The following is a 27,125-nucleotide window of genomic DNA, read 5'->3' as shown; positions in this document are numbered from 1 at the left end:
CCTGGCTCCATCCCGGCTCCATTCCCATTCCAGCCCTGGCTCCATCCCGGCTCCATTCCCATTCCAGCCCTGGCTCCATCCCGGCTCCATTCTCATTCCACCCCTGGCTCCATTCTCATTCCACCCCTGGCTCCATTCTCATTCTACCCCTGGCTCCATTCTCATTCCACCCCTGGCTCTATCCCAGCTCCATTCCCATTCCAGCCCTGGCTCCATTCCCATTCCATCCCAGCCCCACCCCCGGCTCCATCCTGCTCCAATCCCCATCCCATCCCGGCTCCATCCCCATTCCATCCCTCTCCACCCCGGCTCCTTCCTGCAGTCCCGGGAGCTCCAAGCCCAGCACAGTGCAGGGCCTGGCTGCTGCACCAGGAACACGAGGAACGGTTTTAAATGTTTTTTGCCACTTTGTACTCAATATGGGTAATCAATTGAGACAAACTATGGAAAAAATTTCATCAGCTGCTATGCAATAACTCCAGTTTAATAATCATTGAACACAGTTGTAGCCAAAGTACTGCAGCCTTAAATCAAAGATCACTTCATATCACAAGGTCTTAAGGGACAATTTTGCCTAAGAGTATATGTGGCATGCTTAGATATTAGCATAAAACTACAGTCACTACAGTTATTTTCAATACAAAAAGTTGTCTACAAATCAAAATTAAATCCCCTTCACTTTATTCAGAGTAAATGGCTGCATAAGGATGCAAACAAATTAACTGAAAGCTTGAAAGTCAAGTTCTCAATTACTATTTAACAGCAACTTTACTATATTTGAATATAATTTACTGTATACTTAGCTGTTTTAAAATGGAATCCAATACTGTATAATAAAACCCCAAATAGCACAACAAATGATTTATGATGATGCAAATGTACAAATACTTGTGTCTGAATAGTGCTGTTTCTGGATATATTGCTAACTACTGTACCAGCCTAACGTCTAATAAATCATTCATGAAAAGCCAAAGTACACAATTTGCTATGCTGGAGATTTGCTACTGCTCAAAATCTGCCTGGCTCTGAAGGCCTGCTGACACCAAGACTAAAGGGGAGCTCTTACTCCCAGCTACTCAAAGTTGAGACCTCTCACTTAAATGAAGGTATTTCTATAGAAACAGGGAAGGAGATAAAACTGGTAAAGTTCTAAATAGTAGGTTTTACAATTGCAGAATAAAACCAGGAGTTCATCAGGAGTCAAAAACACATAATTATTTTGCTGACCATCCATTAATTAGCCATGTTATGAAGTAGCATCACACCTCTATGTGTAAAAATATAAGCATCTAGAGTATCAGAGAGAGACAGATCTATAACATCATCTGTGTAACAATGATGAAGTGCTCTATGCAGAGTGTTCTATTTGCAGCAGTGATTCATGGTGCTGGGCAAAAAAGCGCTGACACTCCGAGAAGATATTTTCCCGTAAAAGGTTGAAGTCCTTAAGCAGCAAAAAACACCAACGTCCATCATCTTTAAACTCTATTGATTTCTGGTGAAGATTTAAAAGGCTGTTTACTTATTTCCCATCATTTCTGTCGGAGCTGTAACAATTCTCTTCCCACTGAATAAACCTCTCATGATCCTCTTGGTGATTAAGGTCAGACAAAATGTCAAACTCCTAATGCTAAGTGCTTTCACATTAAAAATTAATACCAAATCACCAAGTAAAATCCAAACAAGAAGTCAGACATGTAAACAGAACACAATAAGGGCAATACTGACCATTACAAAAAAGAGCTGTAATGCATACATGAAAAAACACTTGGCAACAGGTAAGAGTGCATTCTTTCACTTTTGCATCTTTAACCCCCTTCCTTACTTCAAGAGTTATTGTACTATGTTTGAGACCATCATTTTAAAAATCCTTTTTCCATTAAAGCTCTCAGTCACCTCCTCTATTTACCCCCAAATACCATTTACTATATGACTGAAGTAGTAGAAGGATTATTTTTATTCTGTTCTGAACTTCAGCCAGGAAGAGAGATTATTTTTACAGCTGCTGCTGAATACAAAGCCAGTGTACAAGTAACAAAAAACCATCATGATAACCCTCTGAATAAAACTCAAACTTACTGCTAATTATCTATGCAGCATTTTAAACCATTGAATATATACATACATGAACAGAGGAATGCAGAGCACATCCCTGAAAGCAGCTTCCCAGGGCTTTTTATCCAGACTGCTGCTGCTCCAGGCAACCAGACAATATTAGTTCATTCATAAACTTATCAAGTACAATCCTAAAACTAACTTCTTCAGCCTTTTAAACAGTTACTCATATCCTGAGGGAAAGCATGAAATCATGAAGCGTAGAACCAAACCAGTAGGGTTTGGAAGCCCACAAGTAAGTGTAGAATAAACCACAAAGGTAAATCTCAAAGTACCAAGACAGCCAAGTGTAAACACCAGTTTGGTGCAACCAAAAGAATTTATTCCCCCAGGTTACCTTCAAAATTTGGGCCCACCTTGCCAATTGACCTAAAAAAGAATGCTGTAGCTTAGAATGCACAAACGTAAATGAGAGATTCACAGGGGTTAAGGTGAGGAAAGGCTCTCTTTATACTGCCTGGGTTCTGAATGGCCAGCTCATGTCAGAGCTGTGCCACGTCTACAGAGAGGTCAAAGTTACTGCACTGCCAGGAGGCATGGCAGCAATGAGGATGGTGATTCTGTGATAGGCTTTAATATCAAGCAAGGCATATTAACAAAATGCAGTCGGTTTCCACCACAGATTATAAAAAAACCCCACAAAATGCAGTAAAACCAAAGCTGTTACTCTTCCAATTAGTAACTATATGGTTAGCTTTCAAATCAAAATTACTACAAAGGAAGTAGGAGCTGTTGCTTGTATGCAAACATTGGATTTTTTGGGGTTTTTTTTTTTTTTGAGTTTCACCTTGCTCCCACAAGACTTTGATGGGAGTCTTGAGAAGGGTCCAGGAAGGACCTTGACTAAAATACAAAACCAAGTTGTTTGGTTTGTCAAGCAGACAGGATATCAAGGACAAACTGTTAGCCAAGCCCACAGCCCAGCAGCACTCTAACAGAGCTAATAGAGGATGCAGAGAACCCTTCTGCATCGGTTCTATGAAATTAGAAATTTGCTGCTCCCATAACATACTCCTTGGGAAGCACAACAAGAAACACAGCTCCTCCTAAGTGTGTGTTGGAACTCTGTAGCTGGAGCTATCAGAACAAAAATATTAAATAATCATCACTATTTTTGCTATACATTGCAGTGGAATGCTAATGCAACACCAACATAAAATTTGGTAGGTGGCTATCTAACGATGCACAGTGTGTTCAGACTGCAGTAGAGATTACAAAGATTCAGCATGAATCACACCACAGGAATGTGGCAGCCAGTGAAGTGCAATACGCCAGTTCAGAATAACACAACCTCAGTGAAGCACATTACACACATCTCTGCAGTATTACAACTACAAAACCTGATCTGAGAATTGTGCTTACCTTTAAGATTAAACATTGTAAATGTTTAATACTATTTTAACACATATTATTTTTATGCTTTATCTTAAGAATTTGAAATATTTCAGAATTTTAACTATTTCAGGATCACTTACGTTCACTTCTATACTGTTTAATATTTCTTAAATACTCCAAATCAGATACCAACATGTAAATGCTTTAGGATAAACATTGCATTTCTGATCCAACTAAAATTTTTTCTGTGCACTACACTTGTTTTCTTCTATATTTAAAATCACTAACTACTTTGAAACATAAAGGTTTGCAAAAAGTCAAAGAATACTTATTTCCTGCCTGTAAGGAAAACATTTGTATACAAAGGTTTTGGGATTTTTTTGTTTATTTCAGAATGAGTAAAATTGCCTAACGAAACAATGATTTGTAAAGGAATATATTATAATTTACCAAAGAAAAGAAATTATTGCTAAGAATTTTATCTGTAAATCAATGAATGTTTAATATTGACATTCATGAGGCCCTCCCTGCACTCCAGGCAGGAACATCTGTCTGCACCTCTCGTGCTCTCAGCAGAGTCTGACATCTGGATTTGTTTTGGTGGCCTCTCTGCTGCACTGCTGAGGCACAGCACGAGCGACCTCAAGGTAGTTGTGAGACTCTGTGGCTTTAATGAGATTTAACTGATAAAGTTTGATATGTAAGTAGCGTCCAGGGACTTCTCGGCTTTGCTGTTTATTTCCATCAACTTATCACACTCCAGACACTACTGCATGCCCTTGCTGTCTTGCTCCCCAAATGCTGCTGAGACTCCCAGGGCCATTCCAGGGAGGAGTCACCCGTGCAGACCTGGGGCTCTGCTGGGCTGGCAGAGGGGGGATAGGGAAACCAAAGAGAGAACTCCAGAGAACTTTCCCTGAGAGCACCAGAGGTTCTGCTCAAAGCTCTTTCTGCTCCCCAGATGTGCCCAGTGTGCCTGTGCTGGCCTGCAGGCTCCTGTCCCTCTCACAGGTGTGCCAGGTAAGGCTCACAGCACCAATTCTTGCTCATGAGTCCCCAGTCTGAACACACCTACATTCAGTGACTGTACAGACAAAACTAAAAGATGTTCCTTGTTTCTTCCCTGCATTTTCAGTTATCTGTAGCTTCCCACACTAAGGAAAACTAAAGTAACAAACTGTCAAAATGAAAACTTCATGTGTGAGAAGAAACAATAAACCAGATTAATTTCTGGGTTTATAAGCCCAAATTAATCACGAGTGAATATAATTATGAACACCCAAATTACTCTTCAGTAATGTCGTGCTTTCCACAGTTTCTCAGCTCCAAACAACAGCCCTCTCATGTACATTTTATATTAAAATCTTGTAAAGCTTCTACAGATGTTTTGAAAACTCTTTTGTTTTAAAGAAAAGAGAAAATTATTTACCTTAAATTAACTGGAAGCCTTTAAGAGCAATCCTTCTTGGTCTGAACATGCAGATCCTTACCTACTAACACAATTGTGTGCTTAACCTTTGAAAGGGTGAGATGCAACTGTATTTATGGTTTGTGTTATCCATGGACAGCCTAACGGTTTGGAATCCCACAAAGTTATGTTACTCAATGATTCATGTTTAGTTTGACTCCATCTCTGAGGAAAAGAAAGATTTTTTTCCTTCATATACTTTGTTCAAATATTCCAGAATCTCAAACCATATGAACTTTTCTGAAACAGTATTTTTGAGAAAAAGGTATTCGTCCTCACATATAAAAATCTTTCTATGTCATAAATTTCTTCATCATTTGAATATTTCTATAATAGAAATGTATTTCTAAGAGAAGAGTGTATTATGAGCGTTACAAAACTGTTAAAACTGTTTAAGTTATATATTCTAATTAGTTTGGCAGAGCTAATACAAATTATGTTTACAGACTAACAATAATAAAATTGAAGTACTAGTTAAATATGTAAAATAATTAAAGGAATCATTTTTAGCCTGGCATAATTAGCTAATCCACTTTACAAGCACTTATTAAAATGAATTTACATGTTATATTCCATAGGTAGTTACACAATAGTGTTTATACAGGAAAAATATAATGAACCAAACTCTTTGTATCCAGCTCTCCACAATTAAAACGAAGACTCCCCAAGTAATATCAATCTAGGAGAGACTAATTAAGTTTGGTTTGATAACCATTCATTTCTTCTATTGCCTCTGAGCAAATTGTTTATTAGAGAAAGTTATTTTACACAAATCAAATCAAACTGGCTAAACCATTATATTTGAGAGAAACCTTAGCCATCAGTCAATTAATCCATCATTTTCTCCAGACACTTTTGTTTAACAAGCAGATCATATTATCAACAATTTAGATATCCTATGATTCAATTATGACAGAAAATTTATTGACAGCTTCTCTAATACTTTTGTTATGAATAAATATTAAATGTTCTCCACTTTTGATGAGCAAACCAAACGCAATTGTGTTAAATCTAATATACAAAACCTGAATGATACTTCCACACGAAATGTTTTAAAAAATATTTTAAACCAAAGTAACTTATTAAAAAGAAAGATCAAACATACCTCACAATTTCTGAGAAATTAGCAAATTACCTGATTTCTAGTGATTAAATGAAAACACATCTCTATAAGCATTACCAAATATGCATGAAGAGACTTAACACAAATAAAAATGAGTGGCTTTATGCAGCACTCTAGAATATGTAAGGCATTATTATGTAAAAGTAGTATCAACACATCATAGAGTTAGAGACAATTTCTGCAACTATAAGAAAGATCTGCCTAGAAGTTAATAGAAATATATTCTTCAAACCTAACGGCTGAACATATTTGCTGTGGTAATTGTGTCTATTAAAACCCAGCTGGTGAGATGTTTATACTTACAGCTGTCTTAAACTCAATAGAAGAACTTTGCCTAACAATGATTACTCCACAACACTCAGATATCTCTCTTTGAAGAAACCAGAACTGACTCACTGAGCACTGAACAAACCAATTCCTGATGAAAGGACAAAGGGGAAGCTCTCTCCAAACCAATGCCATCACGGAGATAATGGAACCGTGAAATCTTCTATTGGTAACATCATTATCACTTCAAAGGCTTTTCCTGGAGCCAAGGAAGTTCCTTGTCTAACGGAGGGAACTGAGGAGGGTTCCCAGCTGCAGCAGCTCTCCTGAGCCCACCAGAGAGGCACTCACTGCAAACTCTGACAAAAGCTCTACGAGTTTTCCAGACCTGACACATTCTACTCCTGAGAAGCAGCATTTTGCGTCTAGACTGAATATCAGCAATATGTTTTGACCGTTTCTCAACCTGGAATGCTCTTATTGTATATATCCTTGTTAAATATATAGTAATACACAGGTATTGTCAAATATCTATAAAATATAACAAAACAATAATTTCCTCCCTTGTCCTTACCTCCTATTTGGACCGGTGCATAACGAGGTGTTGTGGTTTACAGATATTGCCTCTACTTTCAGATCTGAAATGAAATGTGAATTCAAGCCAAATGGAAGGCAAAGAAAGGTCAAATGTACTTTATGAAAAAGCATGTGTTTCCAAAACCCCTGGCAAAAGTGAATGCACATCAAGTTGCTCACTGCCTCTCAGCAATTGAGTACTCTACCCTGATGGTTTCACTCATCCCCATTAAGAACTCCAGAAGCTTTCATGCAAAAAAAACCCCCAAACTATTATTTAAACTGGAATTTTAAGGTACAAAGCAGTACATCAACTTACAGATCTTTTTAACAACTTAGACAAGTTTTAACACTGTCTGTTACCTTTTTCAGCAATCTCTGCCTGTAGACAGCCAAGCCCTAAGGAGTCTGCTCTCCCAACACGTCAGCACGTCAAGGGTTTACAACCCTCGCTCATGCAAAAATTCAGCTGAACATAACTGGCAGAAACAACACGTTCCTACCTTACTAACATACAGAAGTTACCACAATTTGCTGCAATATTCTAAAAACTCCAGAAGAGAAGAATCTAACACTGATGAAAGATGGTACAGACAGCAAAAGTTTAGAAGGGTGTGAAGGTTTGGATCCTTCTGAGGAGGCAAGTAAAAAGGACGGAGGATGTTGACACCTCTTTGCCATCATAAAAGGTCTTACTGTCTCTGAAATCTCACGTGAGTATGAAGAAATGCCTCCCTGTCTGCATGTCTCATGGTCAGAAGCCTTAAGCTGAAATTTCTAAAACACTTTTTTTCTGTAGCCAGAGAAAGTAACACCTTGAACATATCCTGTGCAGGAGATTACTAAATTCCCCAAGTGGAAATTCAGTGTGTCCTCTCATCTTTTAAAATGAAGGTATCATAAATCCTTTCACTATAGCTCCCCAAATTCCTAATGTATACTTTGCCTCAGTGTGTTTGGAGAACTTACATCACATTTAACAGCTGTTAATGTCTGTTGATGCAGTTTTCCCTCCCTGCCTCTGTCCAGAGGAAAAGCAATGTGTGCAAAGCAAGGGCTGTGCTCTCCCCCATCCCAGCACCTTGACAGCCACAGCACTGCCCCAGAGCTGCAAATCCACCTCTGGAGCTGAAAGGTGCAGTGCAATTCCTGTGTTTTAAATGCTTAAAAATAAAACAAAGCCTATATGGAACACCAAAAGTGTATGATTCGTGAAATAAGGAAACAGTAACTCGATCATAACAAATATATTTGACCTTTAAAGCAGTAACAACAAGCATTAAGAACACTCAAGCTTTCCTTTGCTGCCAAGTTTATTTTCCTCATAAGTTGTGCCCCATTATGCTACAATAATCCTTCATTACTCCAGCCCAATAATGCACAGTCTATCGTCTACCTATAGTTGTCTGGTGTCTATTTAGTTTTATAGCAAGCAAGCAATTTGAGAATATGGTAATAAAGCCTCAATCACAGTAATGATGTATGATGGGCTGTAATTTCTGTGTGCTAATGGTTTACAAACAGTATCCCAATGATGACGGGAATCTCATTGATTCATTACATGAGTGCAATAATACCAAAATAACTTACTATAGATCACTGTTTACTCATGCACATACTGATAACAACCTCTATATATTTCTATATACAGATATATAGAAATAAAATTAGTATTAGTCTTTCCACATAAAAGTTCACACGGCACAAAACGTTTTGTGTTGAGTTCCCTAAATCAATGTTTAAAGTTGAAATTACTGCATCGAACAGGTTCTTTGAAAAGCAACCCATTGATTTTAATCTGCTTGAAGCAATCAATTACTCCCTGTCCTCTTTATTCCAAACTGTAATGAAAACTAAACTGCGTTGTCTTGAAAACTAAATGTGAAGATGATCATAAACAGAATTTAAACTCCATGGATTATTCATATCTACCCATTTAGATTTGCCATTTCCATTATGAGTACATTTGCCATGAGCATTTAATGGACATCTAAAAGGGAATTCATTAAAGCAGGAGCTGTTGGCAGCACTTATGGGCTTCAGACTGCTTTATGTTTGCCTTTAATAGCTCACTATTATAAAAGTGATATATTGTGTTCATCCCATTAGTAGTTTGCAGAAAGGTCTGTAAGATATAACAAATCCTTTTGAGTATTGTCAGAATCAAAACTGAATCACAGGGTATTTTTTTTCAAGTGGCATATTATGACCCCAACAAGGTACCATTTTAGGTCATCTAAATTTTGATGATCTTAGCCAAGTAAGAATTTAATGGCCCTATAGACAGTTTGTTCTTTTTCTTAATGAAACACTCATGAATTATTAATGCCATCTCAAATGCACATATTTTAAAAATTTGTCATAAGTATTAAGATTAAGAATGCTTAAAAATGAAACGTGCATTTCTCAAAAATATATCTCTCATGTTTTGGGCCAAAGCAGTGTCAAGGCAAGCAGGAAGCTAAATGCCACCAAGCATGTGTGGAAACTGCAGCGCAAGCAACCTCTACCCACCGGCTTCTGCTCCCCCTGGCCCTCCTGAGCTGAGCAGGAGGGATGGATTTGCACAAGTATTCACTTACTGGCACAGCAGGAGAGCAAAAGGCAAACTAAAACAAAGTTGAACTGCAAAAAGTAACCCAGGGTTGGTGACAGAAACACTTCCCCATGCCACAGACCTGTCCCACTTGACAGGTTTGTGCACCACTAGAAATAACTTCGTATCATTCAGCATCTAAGAGTTCATGGGGGCAGGCTGGAAGCATTCCTGCAATTAAATCTTTATACAATACCAAACAAACAGGTATTTGATTATTCACTGTGTGTTCAGCAAGAGCCCTCCCACCCCGGTCCATCCCAGCCAGTCCTGCTCGTTCTCTTGTGCCCCCTCTGCCTCTCACACAGCCCATGCTTCCTGATGGATTGATTTCTTTGTAAAGGAAACAAATAAAGGATTTCACAGCATGTACAGCTAAAACTATTTTTTAAAGGACCATCACAATTACTAATAAATACTAATCATTATATTTACTTTGCAAAGTACGAATTTCCTTAAAACCCCAGTAGTTCAGGAGATCACCTGAACTTCCAAGGGCACTGGCAGCTTTACAAAGCAGTCCTGGCACTGCACTAAATTCAGCCACAGTGCCATGACACCCAGAAATAACTTATGCAGGGGACTGTATAAACTGAAGGCAGCTGCAAAGCCTGTGCAGTTAGAGCAAGTCTCTATCACCTTGAAGACCTTCTAGCCTAAGCAGTTTGGCCTTGAAAAAATAAACTAATGTCAACACCTTGAAAGCTTCTGAAGAATCAGACTTCTTCAAAATATCTGTACCAGCCCTACTGCAGACTCCTAAAAGGAAGCTGCTCATCTCTCATGTCTCATCTTGCCTGGATGGAAAGCTCCTAACAGCACTGACCTGTCACCTGAGCCTTTATGAGTGCTCCCAGAACTGCAGGTGACAAGCCAAATATTCCCTGAGGAAGAGAACGACCCAAGGTAGGTTGGTTTGCCACAAGATCTCACAGAAAGATGCTAATTTATTGTGCAACACAAAAAAGGGGAAGCAACTGAGAGGCAATGGGTTAATTTTCCTTTTCCTGGAGAAAAAAACACTGTCTGGTATCCTCTAACACCATACCTGTGTGCTCTTTGGCTTTTCAACACCAAAGCAAATCACATAAGCAAAAGCAGTCTCTGTATTTTATTATTTAAAAATTATTTTTCCAGTTAAACTTGACATTAGAAAACACTTTACTGCTTTTCCTAATGGCACAATAATATGGGATGAAAAGTGCAAATGGTTCAAATATTTAGCAGGAAAGGAAAAAAAAAAAGATCACAGTGCAAGGATTATCAAAATGTTCGGATGAGCCAGGCACTGCCATTCAAATAGAAACAGGAGCGCTTGCTGGAAGCTCTGTCCTTGACTGAGCAAAATGCAGTTTCTGCAGGGATTTCTGTGCAGACCTTTCCTGGTACAGTTATTGTCACACAGGTGCAAAAGGAAGGAAGTAGGTGTGACATCTCACCTGCCTCAGAGGAGGCTTTTCCCTTTATTCCTCATGAAGCCCTTTACAGCGATGTGGATGTTCGCTCCATCTGACACCCCCAGACAGTGACTACATAAGTCATGGGAAACCAAGGGTAGCCCAAATAAAAAGAATTTAAAATTTGATTGAGAAATCCGGTTACTTCACGCATCTGGAAAGTTTCCAGATCAAAGGAATTACAAAACAGAGGAAGTAGCTGAAGCCTCATTTCTATCTCAAACCCCAAAAGGTTTCTCACCTTTTTTCTCAAAACCCAAAAGGTTTCTGGACATGACTGCTGCTCTGAAGGAAGGAGTCCTTAGGAGCTCAGCTCCACTGACTCTCTCTCTTCTGGAGTGGGAGCGATGCATTGCTGCTCAGGTGACAACAGCTTGACAAAAGAGGCAAAGGTTTCTGTACATGCTGCAGCTCCATGAACATTCCATCAGGCCAACACTGCCCTTTCCACATAAATACTTGTAAATAACTCTAAAAAGCATGAAAAAAACCCAATTAATAGACAGTAAGAGGTATGCAAACTATCCAATCCTATTTAATTAAAAAAACAGGAGTAGTCATATGAGAGTAAAAGGAGGAACAGCATGTCCTTTGCAATTCTGGATTAACCCAGAACTTACAACTATAAAAAAATGCCCCAAGTGATAGACAGTTCCCATGCTGTATTTAACACTTTTTGTAAGGTAAAAACCAACTGACCTTGAGGTCACAAAGAGGAAATTGCGCTTTATTTATGCAATTTCACCTTTGTTTCACAAGTAAGAATAGAAATCATCAGTGCATAAAGCTGCCTGGGAAGATTGTTACTTGGGTTAATTATTTTTCCAGGGAAAAAAATTCAGTGAACTGAAGTTAGTGCTGTGGAACAATTCCCGTTTAAGAACACTTCCAGACAAATACATATTCCCCTTTATAAATCCAAACTGACAACACTGTTCTAAAGGAAAATCTAGAAGAACATCCAGAGGACTGTTTTTGTAATACACTAATTACTAGTTAGTAAATTCAATTCATAAGTAATTTTGAAGGAGAGGTTATTAATTGATCAGGTAAAATCACACAACCCCTTTTCAGCAGTTCTGGCTGCTGCACACCACGATCCCAGGACCCAAACAGAATGGTGGATTGTTGTAGTTGATAGCTTGAAATGTATTTTTTCCCATCTTTTAGTTGTGATTTCCACCCCCCAGCTTCTCTTCCCCCTAACTGTTTACCTGGTGTCAAGTTCCCATGGTTACCGAAGTTTCTCTCCTCACCCCACGGCGAGAGGCCGGATGGAGTAAAGAGAGGACCCCGCTGGCACTTCCAGCTGCTTGAAGTTTCTTTAGCCCAGGAAAACACGGGGTTGAGAGAAGAGAGACCCTTCTTTCTAACACGGAAGTTTGTAACTCTATTTTCCTGTCCCAGAATGCCTCTGAGCTGTGGAAGCTGAGAGGGCATCCTTCCCTTCCCTTCCCTTCCCTTCCCTTCCCTTCCCTTCCCTTCCCTTCCCTTCCCTTCCCTTCCCTTCCCTTCCCTTCCCTTCCCTTCCCTTCCCTTCCGCCAGGACACCAAGCCCCCCTCTCTGCCCCTCTCTGGAGAATACTCCTACACCTTTGTGGGCATTTGAAGAAGTTGGTGTCTGTTATTTCTTATCTTGGCGTGTGTAACCTTGATTTGTAGAAAGTTTGTAAGATGTACTAACTGAGAAAAATAATTGGTTCTCTCTCTGATGTTCCCTCCCTCCGAGAAACCCTGTTAAAAGAGACCCCCCAGACCCCAAATCCTTGGTCTCTCGTTCTTTGGATCCCCCTTCACAGAAATAAACTGTGGAATGCAAACGAGAGAGAGAGAGAGTCCCCCCCCCCCGTTTCCTTTACTCGCTCTATAGACTTGGATTCTTGAAGAAAATCAGTGAACCCCACAAACAGATGCTGGCTCGAAAGTCAAGTGAAGAGAAACGTCATCACTGAGCCAGCCGGGCCACACTCCAGAAGATCGAGTCAGTGGATAACTCACCCAGTATCAAGAAGAATTTTCTAACCCCCTGGGACTTCACTGGATTGCTCTTTCTTTGACAGATGTACCTATGTATGATGTGTTATTTTGCACATTTTTACTCCTTGAATGACACAAATATGCAATAAGCAATTTCATAATTAACTTGAATCATAAAAATTGCTGTAGTCTAATATTAAAGAATTATTCACTCTGCTCTGAACTCTGATGGTTAATTTACTTACTGTAAGGTCAGTTAAGTTAATTCATTAAGCTATTTAAATAATGAGGATACAAGGCCAGCATACTGCAACAAAACCAATATATTTTAGATGAGTAATTCATAAGTTAGCCTGGGTTTCTGGGGTTTTTTTCACCCCAAGATGTCCTATTTGCTACTTGTTCCTTCTTGCTAAGTTGGTTTGGGACACGCAGCACAAGTGGAAAGCTCCAACAGTTAGAGGTTACTCAGAGAAGAGAATCTGCTGGAGGTGAAATACACGGATTTTGAAACAAAGAGCATAATCAACATAAAAAATATAAACAATCTAATAAATACAAAGTCATATTTAGTGATGTGGACAGCAAATGTAAACAGTGTCAGAACAACCAAGTGTGGCCCTCAAAGACAGAGCTGAGGCTGGAAAGCCACGAAGCAGACACACGTGAAAGCTGAATCCAGAAGAACTGTTGTAAAGCAGGAAGAGAAATTCAATTAGGTATCTATCAACTATATCTGCACCAGATAAAAATCACTAAGCAATGTAGTAGCTCCTCTGTCCTAGAAAAATCTGAAACACACTTGAGTTCAAAATAAGATGTAAAATGCTGAAAGACTGATTCTCTTAACATTTACTGCCAAACAGCATTCCTTAACTACCCATTACTGAGACAGGTAACCAAATTAACCAGAGGGGTGGCTATCGCTCACCTGCCAAGGAAATACAACAGAAAATTAATTTACACAAGCACTTAAAAGTCGATTACTACTATGTGCATTTTGCATATAAAACAAAATGTTGCAAAAGGTCACACATTCATTACAGATGCAAACATCTCCACACCTGTGGAATTACTGACAGGTGACTTAGACTAGTTTTGCAAATGAACTATCCACCTAATTTCACAGGCAGTTTCACGTTCTGTCAACAGAAACACCAGATTTTTTCCAAAAGCAAATCAGTGCACAAACTCAACCTCATTCCTCTTCAAAACACACTTGTGATATTATTAGGCAAGTATTTTCCTTCTTGTCCTCTCAACATGCAACAGGTTTTTATGTAGTTAAATTGCTGTACTAAATTGTCTGAAATGTAAGTCTAAGAAAAATTCATCCTGTTTGCAGTGTTTTGGGACACACTGTACCACTATTTTAGCAGCATTTTGTTGCTACCACAGCTTCTCTCTCCTCCTGCCAAGCGCTCAGCTCATTCTGGGTACTTGCTATCAGAAAAACAGTATTCTCTCTCACATCACAAATTATACTCACATCAAAATAACTCAATAATATATCTGCCAAACATTTAAATCATCAATAACTTGGAGTGGAATTAGGATTAGATTTTAAGTCCACAAATGATGGAATCAATTCTGAAATGTTTAAATATTAGTTTACAAATATTGCTTATAACTTAATAGCATCATAGACATAACTACACACAGATATTGGCTCTAGACAGTAATTATACCCTCAGCCTAATGCTGCAGTTAATGGACATACACATTTCAGTGATAATTGCAATCCCTGAACATGATAATGTGCCTTTATTAGCAGCTACAAAATAAAGCTCAGCTACAGCCAAGTGAAGAACTGAACTGTGCTTAATATTTATTTTTAGTATTGCCTGATTCATGCTATAAAATTCTAAAATAAAATAGCATGGCATTTAAACCAGTGCTTTAATTGCAAATGTGAGTAAAGAATATCTCTATAATGATTCATGCAGGCTTAGTTGGCATGAGCAAGGAGTCCAAAGGTAACGAGTGAGACAGACAAAAAGAAAACGTTTTCAGGACTTGAATGGTTTAAACATCATTGTAAAAGAAGGAGGAAGGCAGGAGTATATAATCTAAAATCTGAGAAAAGATTCCTCAACCTAATGAGGAACCCAGTGTTTATGATTCCACAAAGTTTTGCATGTTTGTCTCTATGTCCTGATGGTGTGTTTGCTGTATAGAACTTCCAGGTAATGGAGACATTCAATAAAGAATTTTCCGAAAGCTGTTAAAGGACAGGCATGGTGATTTAAAGTTTGCCAAGGTTTTGTTACCAAGAACTACTTATTTTGACTTCTGTACTAGCACTTACCTTCTATTTAACTCAGTGGGGGCTGTCAAGAGAACGTGGATTTTTCATGACCAGCGCTAGTCAGTGCTTCCCTACCATCCCACAGCTGGAAATCACAAAGCTGATGTGTCTGCTAAAGCACAGGCAGCTGTGCTGGCTATTCCTTCCTGCACACATCCACAGGGGCAGGCTCCACCGGCCTCACTGGGACAGGAATTGTGCAACAGCACCAGAGGATCCAGACCCACCAAAGCCAACCCCGGCTTTCTTTTCCTATGTGAACTGCAGGAATATTGGATAAGAACAGTGTGGGAGCTATGAAACAGAGTAAAAATGAGATTTGACCCAGTGAAGGAAAAAATACCAGTGACAATATTTTTCTTCTGAAACAATGTTTTTTTATTCTTCCTAGAATATGCCACAGAAATAAGATGTATCCAATTCTCACTGTGATATTTCCTTAACAAACTCTAAATGTTAAACTTAAATGAGAGGCATTTCATGCAATCTGAAATATATTCAGTTCAATTAAAAATAATTGATGCATAGTGAAATAATTCTTCCCAAAGCTGCTGTAAGATCTTCAAAAAATAAAGCTACTTAATAATTTTCATCTCCTACAGGCTAGAGAGAAGCATTATTGCATATTAAAAATTGGAGTGTGGTTTTCCCAGAGGTGAAAGAAAGTTATTAAAACAACCTATTTATTGTTGATATAACTATCCATTTGTGCTACACAAAAAGTAACAATTTCAGTACATTAAAAGAAAAGCTAATTAAGGCATAATTAGTATTTTCTATGTTTTGATAATTAAGGGTTAGTTGGCTATTTCTTTTCAAATTTCTATTTGAAGTAACCCCAACCATGTCTTTAATGAGCAGCTAACACTATTGAATCCCTGATGGCTGAGGAGTTTAGTGACCACTACTACATTACTTTCATTTATCACTGCCTCTTTACGTATAAATTAAAGTAGCCCTGTAGCTATGTTGATCTACTTTATATCAATTTCTTCATCCATATCAGCTGAATATGTATGGCATTAACCTCATTTACTAGTTTGGAAAAGCTGAATTAAAATGAGATCTAATTTCTAGTGCACAGAACAATTTCAAAACTGCCTGCTAATTCCCAGCACCTGTCAGTGTTGGATCTTCACCTCATGGTAATGAAATAAAACAGTGTATGTATTTTACAGCCAGGAAAGGATAATCATTCATAAGGGTTAAGATATCATTAATCATGGAGATGCCAGAGCCCAGAGCTTTTGCTGAGCCACTCACAGCTCAGCCCCTCCACCCGCAAGGATCCCACTGAAGGCAGCGGGACCGCTGCGGATCTCAGCTCTCGTATTGCACAGGGAAAAGCAGTCACACATTGCACAATAAGTGCATTTCTCCTTTTTGCTAGGTCATGCTTTGTGTCTGCAGGCACTGGGATAAGAGAGATACACACATACTGAAGAAATCTCAAAATAACATGTCAATAGAACCCCCCTTCCAGGTGAGAGGACAAGCCAGTGCTCAGTGCTTTGCTGGCACCTGGCTATACACACGGCTGGCTTTCAGCTGCTGCAAACACAATCCAGCAAGAAAACGATTTTTGTCCTCCACTCTAAACGCACTGCAGTCTAAATTCTTAACCCTTGAGATACCTTTTTATGATAATGCAGATCTGCCAAGTTTAAAAGCCCAGGTTCCCAGACTGTGTGACCGACATCCCTCCAGTGCTAGGCAGTGACTGCATCTCTCCATGTGGACATGAGGCTGCTCCCAGAAACCCTGCAGCCAAGATTTTCACTCCTGCTCTCCCACGCTTGGTCCCTATCACTGCCAGTTCAAGCTGGGGTAAAGTAAAAGCATGGCTTGCTGGAACCCCATTGCCAGGTATCTTCACTTCCAGAGGGTTCCCCCAGACTGCAGTGCCCGGGACAGATTGAGCACCCCAAGATTCCTCGGAACTTATTCAGCTACCGCTGGATGAGAATGATCCCAGCAGTAATCACCTCACAGTAAAGAGCTTGCCTAAGTGCATTTTAATAAAACCCCACCTTTTAACAGGCAGAGCAAGCACCAGCCCTGCACACGCAGCTCTCTAGGAAGGTTGTGGTGACGTTCACGGCCCACTGTGCTCGTCCCCACTGAGCTCTGCTCAAACTGCACCGCAGCAGGGCCATGGGCACGGGCACTGGAACAGGCACAGCAGCATCACCGAGCCCCCTGGAAACCACAGGCACCTCCTCGTGTACTCCTGCCTCCCTGTGCTGACCACTGAATGGCTCTCTGTGCAATCACAAAATACTTAACGGCTAAAAGCATTCCCCAGGAAAACAAGATGCAAAGGAACTAACAATAAAAAGAACTTTATGTCTCTACCCCTATATTTTTCAAGAACTAGAACTATTTTTCTCTCCCAGAATAACTCTTAATGCACCCTCAAGAGAAAAGTCTTCAGCCAAAGCAATCTCTTTTTTACAATCACTCAGAGTGTACATGTGGAACCTGACCTTTACAAGTGCCAGAACTCCCAAGTATAAAGCTGCCTTAGTGTCAAACTTAAGTTAACAATTCTAAGTGAACTGAAGAAATTTCAGTAACTATCTTCACTCAGTTGCATTTCCTTTGATACATCAATTGGCAAGACTTAACAATTTTAATGACGCTTGGCACTGTCTAATGGCCACTTAGGGGCAGTCACAGCCAAACCCTGCCCATCCCACGGGTTGTTGCTCCAGCCTGTCCCAGGAGAATCTGGAATCGCTGCACAATGTACTGCTCTAGGGAAGGCTACAAAACCCTCCTGTTGCTTTTTCTCCCTCCAAGGGCAAATGTCTGCTGTGCTTAGCAGCACCGCTTCTCCAGACAACTTTCTTCCTCCTACCCTGCCAGCATCCAAACCAGCAATACACCACAAAACAGTGACACTATGAAAACTAAGTCATGCCAGCATTAAAATATGTACTGACAGACAATTGATAGACCAGTATTACCAGTCCTGTACGGTACCAGAGAGTCCAGTCCAGCAGAAATTTAATATGTATATAATCATTCATAGACTGTATCTTGATGCACTACTTTTGTACAGGAATAGTTATGGCACTAAAAGTGTATTACAGCATCGTGGAAGAAATCTCCGAGGTTTTGCTCTCCTTCCTCAGACAGTAAGCCCCAGTGGACTGGTTAATAAAAATGCATTCATTTACCTAGCCAGTTCTCTTTATCTATAATGAGCTTGCTTTTATTACATGCACATGCTTAAGAATATGAGTTAATTAATGAACAAAATCTGTATTTTATATAGAAGACTTGTTCTACATTTTCATTAGACTCTTCACTGTTCTCTAACCATTTTCTGTTTGTCTGTATGCAAGCATATGAGCAAACAAAATCATTACAACGTGGCTGAAGCACGCAAAATTTCCATTATTCTTTCCACAAATAAAACAATCTGAGCAATCCTGAATATTTATATAAATGTGTATTAACTTAATCATTTGATGTATTCCTGACTTTTCTGCTTCCAGGCATGATCCTGCTCATGGCCAGTGTGCAGAGAGCTGCCAGCAGGACCCGTATGTGAGGATTTACAGCCGTGAGGGCAGCGTGCCATCTGCTGCTTTGTGAGCTGCTACAGCAGCAGCAGCCACCCAGTGCTGCCTTCTGCTGCCTCTGAGCTGCAGAGTGCACACCAACAGCTCAGCCTGCATGCAAGTGTTTACAGAAGCACCAAAACAGGGAGCTCAGACGCCTTCACACACAGCTTTTGTTAGACGAGCTGGCAAAAGTGAGGCTCCGGACCGTGGGCATCTACCCACGCAGGTGAGAGGCAGCTGTACCAGGCCTGCTAGAACAAAACAAAAAACTAAAGGATACTGGGAGATAATTGAATCAAACCATTAAAAAAAAAAATACTTTGAAAGCACGTTTGCAATGAACTCTAGGAGTCAAGAGTGGGGCTGGAACTCAGGAACATCCTCCAAGTGATTACATACAGGAGAGCCTTGCAAAACTCCTCCTGTCCCAGCCTGGTTCCATAGGAGCACACGCCATGGGCAGAGGCAGTGTTTGAAGTAGGATTTATCCCCAGTTTGACTCATATGCACTGATGGGGTGGAGGAAAACCAGAAACAATAAGCCAACACAAAACTGCTTTCTTAAATTCACCCTGCAGTGTTTCTCCACATCCTTTCAGCACAGGTTATTTCTTTCTGTTCCAAGTGCTCTCCAATAAGCCAGTTGGAAACATTAGCCAGCATTTTCCTCAGTAATTAACCATTTAACCCTCCCCATACAGTGACCAGGCTTGTAGTCACTCACAGCACACTGCTGAGCTGGTAAAGGGTCAGCTTGGACATTTTTCCTGCTGATGACAGAGCCCCAGGTGATTAAATACAAATAATGCACTGCCCATTTTTGTCTGCTGCTCCACCCACACACAAATGCTTCCTCCAGCTCTCTCTAAGGATGGATATGAAAAGCTTGGGGTACAATCTCCTGCCCAACCCCTCACAGCACACTGTACATTCATGGGACCTCTCTAGGCAGTTACACCCCCTTCAGGCAGGATAAGGGGTGAAACAGAAACCCTCAACATCGCATAAAGGGAAAAGAGTAATTATAATGGTATAATAGAAATAATATTAGGAATAAAAGAATAAAAATTATATTATAATAATAAAAAAGAGAAATTACAGACCAGTATGACAAGTACTGTAGAGCCACACTGCCTCTGAAGTGCTATCACAGTAGGAATTTTGCTCATAAAAACACCTGGAGCATCGGTACACTTTTACTCAGTACCTCCTGTTCCTTAGCATTAGAGAAGTCCACCAGATTTTAAAATAACAATTCAGCTCCAACAAGTGAAAGGAACACATTGCTTTAATGGAAAAGTAATTCAGTATAGTGTAAAACTTTCATTTTAAAAGTAAGTGAGAAAGTTGAAGTACATTTCAAACCTGAAGAGGTAAAAATATTCTGGAGATTGGGACAGTTTACCAGAAAGCAACTGAAGGAGTGCTACGTAAATGAAGCCAAACCTCAGTCACTGTCACAATTCCTGCTAAAGGTTTGCTTGAGAATTTGCAACAGAATTCCTTTTCAAGATCAGTTGATCTCATCTTACTGACATTCTCTTTATAACATCTACATTATGACTGTCCCCTACAGTTAAGGTGAATTAACTGCTGCTTCTTCAAAAATGCATCTTACTTTTCCCTCTTCCATATTTAAAATGCAGAAAAGCCAAGTAATGTGAGAAATACAGTGGAAACCACATAAATGAATAACTGTCAAAAGAACATAACTATTAAAAGAATAAATCTTGTGTACCCAGCTGTGAAATATAACATAATATAGCAGAACCCATCTAAATGTTTGAAATAAAAAACTGAAATGCAAAGTAACCTAAAATTGTTTAATGAACATAGTTGTTAAAATATTAACTCCTCACATGCCAAAACTCCAAAGCATACATGGTAGGAAGCTTGATCAGATGCACATCACATTAAGTGGTTTCCTCTTTTTCCATCCAGTCATCTTCCCCCAGCTGAGCTCGAGAGCTTTTATGGGTGGGATACATTGGCAGGTTCATTTCTGCACAGACTGTTTGAGTTCAAATCCTGTAGTTTACAAGAAGTATTTACCTTTGAGCTGTGCTGAAGCTGGGCTCTCACACTCTGATCCAAGAACCACAGAACTGCCAGTTCTACATCTTCATTTTTTTACTGGAGTAACTGGGCATCCATCAAAGAGATCATCTGGAAAACTCTTAATGACACAAACAAACATTTTCAGGAAGAATTCTCAAATGAAGGTATATTGTCACAGTCAATCTCTTTAGGAACCCATCAGCTATTTTTGTTTATCCAGGTTTAAGGTTCTTCTAAGTTTTTTTTTGTTTAGATACTAATTACACTAATTGACCATGATTAAACATAAACATCAACATAATGCTTTTCTAATTACTCTGTCATTTGAAATTTCCTCAGATGTGTGTGTTATACTGTGGTGAGTATCCCTTCCATATTGAAAGCAACAAAAGAACCAGAAATTTGAGAAAGAAGGGTCTCAAATTGCAAGTGCAGAAGAGCAGTTTGGGTTCCCTGGACACTGAAGCTCTTGTACTTAGAAACAAATTTACATATGTACCATATAATGCAGCGTCAGCCTCACTCCCCCCCACTTCTGCCTGTCCTAAAACATCTGACCCAATGCTTTTTCTGACCTAAATCCTTACTGATAAATACCTCCATATTATCAGGACTGAATTCAAAGCATCAGTTTCAGTCTGTGTCAGCCAAGAAAATGCAATTAATTTTTTTTAAGTAATATTCCTTTATTAATGTCACAAGTTCTTCTGCTATCTCTTCTTTAAAATCTGAATTCCCTAGCAATTCAAAAAATTAATTCTCACTTTTTGTCAGATCTGATATATATAATCACTGGATTAGAAGTCAGTAGCTACTTCATCTGTAAACCTGTATATTAAAACCTTTCACTTTTAATAAAAACATAGTGGAAGATTGCTAACACCATAGAGCCCCAGGGTAGATTAGGAAGGCAAGAAACAAAGGAGAAAATGTAAAGCTTTTTGGCCATTTCTAAGTTGCATGTTCCTTTTCATATGATAGCTAGTGGATGGAAAATAATAGAATCAAACATGCATAAGGATTTAGAAAGCTTTTGTCACAAGAAATTGGTCACTCACAATAATCCTCAGCTCACTGCAAAAGGAGGACTCTAGTATGCACATTTTAAAATATAGAGCCTTCTTTTTTATTCCAAGCTCTAGTCTAAAAACAAGGCTTAATTTCCATTTGTTGACCAGCAGCTCCTCTGTACTTCTTCACCCACAATAATTAATGTAAAGGAAGTACTGCAGAAAACAGCAACCAGAATTCACAAGTAATGAAATTTACACTTGTGGAACATACAAATGAAAGCCCTTCACCCCCTCCTGCCAATACTCTGGGGAGATTACAGACTTAATTACCCCAAAATGTTACAGAGAGGATGAGGAAAATACTCAAGGAGAAAAACAGCTTGGCCTGATTTGACGGTGCGACCTCAGCACAAGAATTTGTCCTTCCTCTTGGTCACTCTTAGCTCAATAAAACAATTCTTTTAGCAAATACTGAGATGGTAGAGCCCAGCAAAACTGAGATACAATTAAATTAAGAAAAACATGAAAAAAGAAGACAAGCTCAGAATTTAGGCAGTCCAACCTTCATGGCAAGACAGAGATGGCAGAGGTGGAGAGACAGCAAGAGAGATGTGGAGGAAAGAAGACTGGAATTTTTGTCTGAACCTTTTTTAGCCACTGGAGCTTAACTGAGTAGCATGTAATCCATTTAAGCACAGAATTCATCAAGTCAGAAAAAAGTAAGGGACAATTATGCAAGCAATTTAGATTCAGTAATGAAAAGCCTCACCTCCTTCAAAAGAGCACACAAGCAGCAGAATATCCTTCAGAGAGGTGTCACGAAATGAGGTAACTCTTTTACAAGGCTTTGCTGAAGGTCTTGAACAATCAACCTAAGAAAAGTAAGCACAGAATAAACAGTGTTCCTTCCCTGCTAAAACCAGATGGATATTTGGCAGATTAATTATTTGACAGCAGGAATTAAAATTATGGCCTAGCACTAAATGCAGGTCTCATCAGGTTTCTGACTTGCTTCATTTTTTTCCTTCAGGGTTGTTCCTCTTTCTGGAAGGACAGACCTGAGAACTTCCTGAGATTAAGAAGTAGGCAAAAGAAAGCCATGAGCATAAATACCACTGGTTGTTCACTTTGCTTTATGAGTTCTGGTGACCAAGATGGCAGAACTGAAGTGTGTGGTACTGGACGAGCCCCTGCACTGAGTTTCCTGTGTCTGTGTATTTTTGTCAGAGGAGAAAGGTACTCTAATCCTTTCATGACTAAGAAATATTTCTCACAAAAGGCTTTACCAGCATCCCTTGCAGAAGGAAAAAACAAACCATTGCCTACCAGATCCATTTCCTGAGTCAGTTCTGAGAGAACCATTCTTGTTACACAGTGGTCCACAATGCCCTGTGGGGGAAAAAGGAAGGATTCCTCAAACATCAGCCCTTGTAGCTCCCATTTTCCAGCATTACTAAAATCAGATCACATTTAATGTTTTCCAACATTTCTGGAATGAACAGGAATTGTTAGGCTGAGATTTCCTAAGCTGTTTAGAAGGCTTTCATGCCAAATTCTATCAACATTAATTGAACTAGACCTCCACACTCCCTAATTATCTCTGAAACAAACCTCTCATCACAAATTTTAAGAATTGTTGGATAACAAAAACCCATCTGAAAAGAGACTACAAGGAATTGCAGTCAAGAAATTCACTCCTACACTTTTCTCAGAGGTCTCAGAGGTTCAGTATTCTGGCACTTGAAAGGCAAGCTACATGAAATTAAAACCATTAGAAAAAATTAAACTGTGCATCAATGAAAAAGATCAGAGGGCACTCTCAAAAATACATGCTATCTATCAAAAAAATTCATTCTCTTCCCTCCACAGTAGTTCACAAAGCACTGATTTGAACTGAATGATACATCCCATCACTGAGAACTTGAGTCTAAAATGTGATGCAGGGGATGTTCAATGTTCCATGTGAGGATACAATCTCATCGCCGGGCTTGACATCACCAGACTCTTGGAATGTTTCAAAATCAGATACAATGCAGAATTGTGCAATTAATTAATAAAATTTAACTGTCTTCATTTGGCTATGCCAAAGCTTTTGTAGAACAATTAAATCTGCTCCTTGTTAAAACATCTAAAACCAAAGTCCCTCAAAATCAATTAGGCCTTGCCATTTAAACCAGGGAAGATCTCTGCGTAGTTTTACAGCTGCACTTTGCAGCCTCAGCTCCCCCAGTGTCCAAAACACCAAGTCACCCTTGTCAACACTTCCCTGCTAATTTGCTGCAATCACACTCCTTTTTACAACTCTGAAGATCACCCAGAGTTCAACTAATGAAAAATCCGGCTACTTACCAAGGAGCCTGACCTCCCACTGTCCTCTGTTTTGTCCTGTTACCTGCACCAAAGCACGTGAGGAGAGACAATTTAGGGGAGCTCTCAGGCAAAAGTGACATTGGTGCTCTGTCTGCCTTTTATATTTCACATCCTGTGAACAGTCCATTGGAAGGTTCCTTAGGTCATACACACATGCAAAAAAGGAAAATGCACCCTCTCCTTCGCCAGGTGTGAAACCCTGGCTGCTGAATTATGAATTAAAGAACTACAGACCTGGCTGCTAATCCCTTTCCCAGTAATAAATCACACCCAAATTCACACTGGATGAACCTCAGTCCAGAATGCTGAGATATACATACTTGAAACTACAATATGCTAATTATTACATAGATTAGTATTGTTTAGGGATTATTTCTTCAATTTTTATATAAAATTTAATTCACTAGATCTATGACTTAATTTTCTTTTCTGCAGAAATTCTTAATTTAACTAAAGAAATCTCTTAAGAAACTATATTTTGTATTTAAATCACTGTTTTTAATGAGCTGCACACTGAAGAGTCACACTGCAATCATTTTAATAATAAATGCAAACTCCAATTACAGTACATTCATAAAAATAACTGCAAAATGGTGGAGAAGTGTACTTGAGTTTGTTTTTAATAAACACACTTATTGCAACTTATCTTTTATTAGACATTCCCAAAGTAACTCAAAAAGTACATTAACTTGAACAGTATTACAAACAAAGTAAGACTGAAAAGAAAACTAGAAACTCACTGGCAAGAAACAAAAACTGTTAACTTTGTATTTCCTTGCTGAGTTACCAGGATCACCAGCACATACACACATAATGGATCATCATGCAAGTAAATTGCCAAATAACTTAAAATTTCCCATTGCTTTTGCTCATCAGAAGTTGAGAAAGGCTGAACCTTCACATAGACATGTATCAGGAATGTGTTTCTATAGGAGCTGACGAAAAATGAAGGCATTAAACAGAATGGCTTGACAACAAGGGCTGTTGTTTCACAACCACTCTATAAAGGAGTGATCTGAAAAACAAAACTGAGAAAAAGCCAAGACAGCACTATGAATTCTGTGAGGCATCAAACCCCACAACCTCACATAGGCAGCAAACCCACCCTGGTCCTTCCTCAACAGACAATCTGTCTCAAGCAATGCACTTCACACTTTTTCCATCCCAGTATCAAATCAAGCAACATAACATTCCAATAACTATAAATTAAGAGGTCCAAACAAAAAAAGACAACAACAAAAAAAGGCAGAAGCAAACAATTGTTTCTTACCTCCAATACTTTTTTTTTTGCATCAGCAATAATATCTTTGAAGATTTTTCAGTACATCAAGCCATCCTAATTTTGCAATTTTAGAAATTGCATGAATAAGGGCTTGATGACAAAAAGAACCAGTTTGGGTAGAGAAGCTACATGGTTTAGAGTGCAATTTCCTGTAATGAACCATTTTAAGGTTAGCAACACAAGTTTTCTATATAGACACATATTTCTCTAGAATACGAGCTAAACAGTTCTGACAGAAACTTAACCCATGGATTTTTTTATAGAATTCTTATGGTTAGTACAAAATTAACTTAAATCGTTAATTAGAGGTAAACATTTAGTAACAAGGTACATTACATATGTAGTCATTATTCTAGGACACATGACAGCAGTTTTTGAATTCATAGAAGACTGGCAGGTAATTATTCGTTCTGGTCCCATACTGTGGGCACTGATTTTTTCACTATGGAACAACAGCTCTCACAAACAACTATATTCAAATTTTTACAGAGAAGACTCCCTATGAATGTTCTCGATTCGATTTTCATCATCCCACCAGGTAAAGGACTTTGAAGTGGTAGAAATCCTGCTCTAACTAGCTGCAGACACCTCCTTTGTTCAAACCCTTATCAACAGCTGAAAGGTGTTTCCTAAGAATACAATTGAGTCAACAGAGATGGTGCAGCAGTCAGATAGATGCTGGCTGCTTTAACTGATTTGGGAGTAGAAACAGACCTGAAGAAGAAATGTCATTTTTTATCACAAAGAACAGCAACTTTTTATAAGAAACAGATTTACATCCTAATGGAAAACCTTAGATACTAATTTTTTTCCACAGTTGTCACATTTTCATAACACTCAAGAATAAGCTGAACGAAATTCTGTGGGTAGCTCTAGTCCCACCTCTCCAGCTCCCAGAAGTCCCAGGCATCTCTCCTAGCAGGCTGTCAAAGCACCACGAACTGACCTGCTGGAGGCCCAGCTCTGCAGCAGCCCACCAGCGAGGCAGCCACGGAGCCAAGCAAGCTGACAGGAAACCAGGGAGCTTCCTAATTGGAACTTTGCTGACACGGAAAAATTCCCACAAACATTTTGGTATTAATCAACATTTGCTGACTGAAAACACTCTATTGAGTTCAACCAGCTCTACCCAAGAGCAACTTGACAGGCATAACTCCTGAACTGTCACAGCTGAGGGAAAAAAATTAAAATTTAGTGGTCCTTTTATGTGCCATGCCTTGTAGTCAAGTATTTAAATAAATGCCACAAATGGCCCCTCTCACGCTGCCAGCAGTGGAGCGAAGGCCCAGGGGATGCCGGCACATGCCTGACACCTCAGTGGGGGCTCCCGAAGTCCTTTCCCACGCCCCGTTCCTTCCCCCCTCCTTCGCGGCCCTTTCAGTGGCTGATGTTCATGTCGAACAAGTTCTGCAGCGGGGCTACCTCTGGTTTTTGGGGAAGAAGTGGCACTGGAGCCCAGCATTGCCTTCAGAGAGCAGCGGCATGGAGAAGCAGGTGTGGCTGCTTCCCGCGGCGTGGAGCTGCCATGGTCCCAGTGTGGCTGCCGGGAGCAGGGCCAGGAGAACAGGGCCACGGGAGCAGGGGAGCAAGGCCACGGGAGCAGGGCCA

At 39.5% G+C, this 27,125-nt stretch overlaps 1 long non-coding RNA gene across 8 annotated transcripts in view; it reads right to left on the bottom strand.

Moving 5' to 3' along the window:
- The window catches only part of LOC107198550, a 108,875-nt gene that overhangs the window by 80,965 nt on the left and 785 nt on the right, over positions 1-27,125 (bottom strand). Inside the window, exons 1-5 of one of the 8 annotated variants that reach the window (XR_001519061.2) lie at positions 24,215-27,119; positions 23,192-23,254; positions 22,635-22,737; positions 20,847-20,970; positions 12,695-19,045 (exon numbers count right to left, since the gene is read on the bottom strand). This is a non-coding gene — a long non-coding RNA (uncharacterized LOC107198550). Of the gene's footprint in view, positions 1-12,694; positions 19,046-20,064; positions 20,971-22,634; positions 22,738-23,191; positions 23,255-24,214; positions 27,120-27,125 lie in introns of those variants that run through there. The other 7 variants (XR_001519062.2, XR_001519063.3, XR_001519054.3 and 4 more) reach the window with 7 other exon arrangements.

Source organism: Parus major, unplaced genomic scaffold (assembly GCF_001522545.3).
Source record: "Parus major isolate Abel unplaced genomic scaffold, Parus_major1.1 Scaffold189, whole genome shotgun sequence".
In the NCBI taxonomy this organism is placed as follows: domain Eukaryota; kingdom Metazoa; phylum Chordata; class Aves; order Passeriformes; family Paridae; genus Parus; species Parus major.
Note: the sequence above shows the minus strand (reverse complement) of the source record. Positions and strands in the feature narration are given on the sequence as shown.